Raw genomic sequence first — 6886 nt, forward strand, 5'->3', positions numbered from 1 at the left:
TAAATCGAAGCCTAATTTTCAAGTTCAGCCACCTTTGTACAGGTGATTCCGACATTTAAACAAACAGCATTGGGAAAATTTCCGTTTATCCAACCTGTCGGTTACCACATATCAAAGCCTGGGAGGAATTCGTTGGAAGAATAAGTGAGCCACTGTTCAGTGAACACAGTCATGTCAATTAGCATTTGGACGAAAAATGACTGCCATGGACATTACATGTAAAATAGTTAACTTCAAATGATTTTTTTTTTCACAGTGACGACGTTACATGAAAAAGAAAAACCACATTTTTTTCTAATTTGATAGGGAACTAGAATTGGCCCACAACACATGAGATAACCTCAAACAAATTTGAAATTTCATGACGACATTTAGAATATGTAACCATATTGGGGTTATTTTCCATCTTGACAAGATATAACGGATTTCAGATATGCATTTTTTTTCACATTGCCACTTTTACACTGAATATCACTATTAAATGAATAAATGAATAAATAAGTGCATTTAATTCAAAAGAAGTCCTAAATCTAGTTAGTTTGGGGCCGGTACATGTATGTCTGTCTTTTTTATTTGACTTTGAATATATTGGGATCTATAATGAAGTTTATTCATTTTGCAATATAGAGGTCTATCTGTTCATTGAAAATTTTGAACTCAAGCTTCTCGAAAAGGAATAAACAGGCACATGTCCCTCGGATAGGACATAAAATAGAGGTCCCATGCATGTGTGAGAGAGTCACAACTCATGCACGTAAAAGATCCCACTCCATTTATTCATTGCAAAGAGCAGTGTGTTTAACCAGATGAAGTGGTCCCACCTTACATCCAACTGGACCCCATGGAAGACCAGCTATTGCAGCTGAATATGGGCTATCCAGCCATCTTTTTTGATGGAAAATGAAACAAACAAACAAACAAACACACACACACACACACACACACACACACAAACATTAGGCACTGTATAAGCCTATACAGACGAACATGATACGGAAGGTTGGTTGACACCTTCGAAAAAAAACAACAACAATTTCGACTATATTGAAACTGATAACATGAACATTAAGCACGTATTGTTTGTTGTTTATTGCTATCTTTTGGTTAACTTTTGCGGGACTATGTGAGATCATTGTGTGTCAGTTTGTTCCTAAATTGATGCATTGTCATTATTTGGTTCGTGTTTGGGCTTTGTCAGCATGCAGATTCATCAAGAAATATGATTAGATTGTCGTTGTGTTGTTTGGATGCCCTGCTGATTGGACCTTGCAATTAAAAAATTTATTGAGAATAAAAACAAAGGAAACATGAACAGAGAATAATGCAGAACTTTAAACAATCATAATTACACTATACAAGCCTTCGTTGGTTGTGTATACCTTTTCTCCTTTCTAAAAAAAAGTCTACTCCATTTTCCTAGTTAAATTGATTGCACGAAGTACGAACTTGATCGCCTGAAAATAAAATTTTCAATTTTAAAAACAGGCTCGTTGGGACTATCACATGACTATCGCATGAATTTGAATGCACGAGTAGGGAATAAAATGCTCGCATTTGGAAATTGAACCCCCATGCGTGAATTTGATTTGACGAAAACGAAATAGAATTCCCAAAAATGAAATGGATTGAATATGAAATGAACATTTTCGCGTGCGTGTGCTGTGTGTATTTGTATGCACATAAATGAATTTGAATGGCAAAAGTATGAAATTGACCGGGAAAACCTATGATATGATACTCGATAGGAGCCTGACAAAACGCCGTGAGGACGGTGTCTGATAGCGACATGTTTACAGGAACAAACAAGACTAAAATATGGAGGGGGAAAAGGAGAATATCCCACCTACCCATGGAGCACGACGTTTTAAGGCAAACGGGACTGCCGTGGCCGGGAACATGGTGTAAACGTAGCTTTTACGCAAGAGAAGGAAAATTAATGCCTACAAGTATTCATTAAGTACACATGAACGATACTAACTCCGTAGAGTCTGCTTACAATCTGGAATACACTGATACATGTCTTATATTCGACGGAATTGTCACCGCAGGGAGTCAGAAATGTCACTTTGGTCCATGAAATATTATACGACTAATGAGCCATGTTTTAACACTCCTTACCCAGACAACGTCAGGACAACGTACGGAGAACAAAATTCATCGCCTCGGGCAATAACCCCCCACCACCCCCCCCCCCCAAAAAAAAAAATAAAAAAATAAATAAAATAGAATGAAACGAAAAATAAAGTTGATGTGATCTAAGCACCTTGCATCGCAGAAATATGCTAACTGTGGATAGCTACGAAAAAAATTGATGCACTGATGTATCAAAACAAATAAAGAAAGAAATCAATTGGAACTTGGAAGTAAAATACACTCAGAAAAAGAGTAAACACTTTTTATAGTTTTTATTTCTCATATAATTTTTGGCTAGATGTTATTGTATTATATACCATATAAAAGGATATTTAAATGGCTATCAACTTGGTACGTCAATAAAAAGGGAAACTTTCCACATGAATGAACACCTTTGTTTTTCTCTTCTAAGGCACGAAAGTGAAAATTGCAAAAATGAACAAGTTGTTATTCATGCGTAAATGCTCTTCCGTGTAACAATAAGTCAGAACAAACGACAAATTTAACGCAATAAGAAACATGAATTCAGTTGCAATTATACCTATGATGTTTATATCTGTGAAGTCCAAAAGATCAATAGAGGCTAAAAATAATTGAGGAAAACGAAGAATTTCTGTAAAATCTAAATTCAAGTGAAATGAGAAGAATCAATATTAACGAAAATGAAAGGATTTTGAATTGATTTCTCATATTAGGAAAATTGTAAACTACATGTGGTTCTTTAATTTGTCTAATAGATTCTAAAATTACTATATATTGAATAAAATGAGTAACGATTGTCGGTTAATTCCATCATGTTTGTGCCCTTACTCCATGTCATTTGAAGTTTGAGTAGTAGAAAATTCTTATTTCCCCCTTAAATTCCCCACTTTGATTTTGTTTAGGGTTGTAAAGAGATAAAGGAAACGAAAACTTATTTTTGCTATTTCATTCATGTTTCTCATTGTGTTAAATTGGTCTTTTATTATGATCGTTATCTTAAAGGGCATTTTTCAAATGTAAGATTATAATGTCAATTTTTGCAAGTTTTACTTTTGTGACTTGGAGGACAAAAACGAATGTGTTCACTCATGCCAAAAGTTTCGCTTTATATTGAGGTACTAAGTTTATAGCCAATTAGATTACCTTTAATATGGTATATAACACATGGATTTTGATCGAAATCTTCTATGAAAATTATGAACTCGAAAAAGTGTTTACTTTTTTTTTGCTGAGTGTATATCTATATTAAATGATACCGTGTCGATTCTACTAAGAGATATCTGACGTACCCTCCCAAAAAGGATTCATGCTGGGAAACAACGTAACGTAAAGTTCAACAACTTACCAGTTCGTTGAATTTATCTCGACGTCGGCCCTAGTCATCAAAAGAGCTATTCGTTTCTAACATATCGCCGCTTTCTGATGTCACCACGCTCTCGCTTTCGTCGTTTTCTGATGTCCTCAAGCTTTCACTTTCGTCGTTTTCTATTGTTACGCTTTTCCTTTCATCGTCTTTCTGCTCTTCATTGATCAAAGCTACTTGAATTTCTAGCACTGCATCTTGTTCGATCGTTCGACTTGATTTTGTGTTGACTTTGAGAATATTTTAGAATGCCTAGATCCAGACCAACCTTTGAAGGCACTGGCCTTAAAGTATTTGGGTTTCTGGTTAGGCAGGCCAATTCCCATGACAGTATAACATGTCTGTGTAGGAAACGACCACTCTACATATCTTACGTTTATTTTGATTTGATCTTGTGACACTTTTGTCAGAAGCGCATGAAGCATAATTTGGTCATGTCCTTGCAATTGGCTAAAGATTTGTTTCCCTCCGGCTATACCGTCTTAATCCAGGGTGAAACATCAAAGAACTTCTCTGAGCAAGATTTGACGATAACATTCGTCTCGTTGGTCCTGTGGGATCCCCTAATCTTGTCTTCGGAGCTATCGCTGTTTGGTTGACGGAGATACAGCCTTGGACCAGGAAACTCATCAGGTATGTCTCCGTAAGAGCATTCGCGGAAGAGTGCCTGCAGCTGCCACGCTTCGAAAGGTAGATCTGGAAGGTTTTCTGATGCCCTCGAGAATACAGCAGTAGCAGTCACCTTCAGCAACTGCAGCGCATTCATGAACGGAAAGCGGATACACTTAATGATCTTGACAAAGACGTCGTCTTCTCTCTATCGGGTGAGCCAAGGCTCGATCTTCTCAAACAGGACGTACTCACTCTCTACGACCAAGTAGGGTCCGCTGTCCATTACGACTAGCATGGTCTCTGGGTCAATGTCAAGCACCTGCTGACCTGAAAGCAAGTTGAAATTTGTCAGAAGGCATTGTTGACAGAACTTGATGACGTTTGACACGTTGAATGCTCGGGCCTTCGGCAAAAGTGAAAGTATCGCCACCACGTGACTTGAAATATTATTAATGAATTCATGACAAAGCCTGTGAAGTTCATGCATAATATATTTATCAGCCAGTCGGACTAGTGAAAAGACGTTGTCGCTGGTAAGGGCCACGGTGGCTGTGTACAGGAACTTCAGAAAATCCCCGAAAACTAGTGCGTCTGGTTCTTCCTCTACAAGTGCCTGTCGGATGACGTGCCAAGAAGCATTGTCGCTACGTTCGTCACAAAGCTCATTGTGGGGTTGGCAGGCGGGATCAGACATCGTTTTAAAGACATCACTCCAGGTGCAGAGAACTAGACGATGTGCGAAGAAAGTGTGATCCCCTACGCTAAGAATCAGATCACTGTACTGTTCCTGTTTGCATAATGCTCCAAAAAGAGTGTCTCCACCCAGATTTCCCCTTCGATAACCTTCCTGCAGATACTTGCGAGCAGCCTATAAAAGTACAATAACAAAGTACAGGTGGGTGAATTTTCCTAGTGGAGTACTTGGATAATGTGTCTTTGATTTTTAGCCGATATACACTGTACGTGTTCACTACCTTTCGAAGAGATTGAACAAATAGGCCTAAACGACAAAATCGAGTAAAATTATCAAAATAAAATTTTTATCTTCTTCTTTGATGGGCTGCTTATCGAACACGACTAATCAATAACCTATACATTTTGATTTCCAACGCAAGTTTACTTCTCTTGCATTCTTGCAGAGTATTACCAAAGAAGAGAATAACAAACATGATTGGGGGGGGGGCATGGTGTCTATTAGTATGTTCTATAACGCTGCCAATAGGCCTCATACCTATAAAGTTTGTACAAAAGTTGGCCATGAGTTTCAATAATAAGATAAAAATGTGCAAACATGGCCCTGCACGCGAATATGGCTGCGGCTCCAAGGGGGTCTGAATAAGCCATAAACAAAGTTGAAAGTGCTCTCACTAATGTACATTGTATTTACTGAGAGCACTAAAAGATTACAATATATACATGTATGTATATACACATATATATATATATATATATATATACATATTCTCTATTTACTCTCTAATTCGGGGGCCCAAGTGAAGCATGATGCCCAGATATTTTCCAAATATATTATCATCCGAGCAATAATACCTGCCACGATTGATAAAACTTTGACCAAGCGTTTTTAATCAGACGATGAAAATGTGAAAATTGGTCCCACATCCTCACAAGGGCCCATAGGGGGCACCGCCAGATCCGCCAAGAAAACACTTTAAACTGCAGTCACGAATGTACCTACTCAAAGCTCTAACTGACATGACTGAGCTCCATCACCGGTGATTCTCCAGATTTGTCATGGGCCCCTAGGGTCCCTCAGTGGGCCAAAGTGCTCTTTTGTGTAAATATATATTCAGTTATCCTCGTGATAGTTCCTGAAAAATTTGGAGAAAATTTGACAATTCTCACGAATAGATGAAAATGTAAAAATTAGGCCCAAAGCAATTGGTTCCCTCGTACTCAAGGTGGCACCCAGGACATGTCATGAAGAAATGTTAAATCACAGTCACCAATGTACTTACTCGAAGCACTTACTTAGCTCCAACACCTAGAAAGGATTTCAAACAAGGTTCCCCAATATTGCGTTTTCGAGGCAATCGTGCCCCTTTGACACAAATTGAAATCCTCTCACTCTGAGGGAAGTTAGGGCCGTAACGATCGCCCCGTCACTGTACAGGCATGCTAACCAGGAAACATTGAACTGCACATTACTTGAATATGAGACCATTCTGAAGCAAATAATTTTCACACAACAATAGATATATAATGTACTCTTAAATGAATCTCACAAGGATTGGAACAATCACCCCAGCATTCCCACTGATCAGTTTGATAGTAGCAATCCCCTTTAATGTGGAATGAAATGTATACGTTTCAATTCTTTTGCTTCTAACTTGTTCATAGGCATAGTAGCCTACGAGGTAAACTCGCATCTGGTCATAATAGTAGGCCTACCTGTCAGTTTCTACATAGGCGTATCATGGTTTTGTATTGTACAATTCTTCTTCTTCCGCATGCAGTCATGGCACTTTGAGAGACGGGCCCTCAAGGGCCAATCATTATTTACATATAGTGAACAATACATTGTGCAGTACACTGTTAGAACGCTGTGTAAAATTTCGTTGTTTAAAATATTGTTGTTTAAAATTCTAAACAATGTTGTTTAAATATAGAAAATCGGAGCTTGATTGCCTTAAACAGCGGTTGTTTAAAAACAATTCGGAATGATTGTCCAAACAATTAAACATCGTTGTTTAGAAATTGATGGGCAAAAGTCATGTGATAGTCATGAACCAATCAGCGGGCCTGCATGTATATCCTTCGTCGCAATCGATCGTGCCG

Source organism: Diadema antillarum, unplaced genomic scaffold, assembly GCF_040938485.1.
Source record: "Diadema antillarum isolate AM-2024a unplaced genomic scaffold, OU_Dant_1.0 seq00000288_RagTag, whole genome shotgun sequence".
Lineage (NCBI taxonomy): Eukaryota > Metazoa > Echinodermata > Echinoidea > Diadematoida > Diadematidae > Diadema > Diadema antillarum.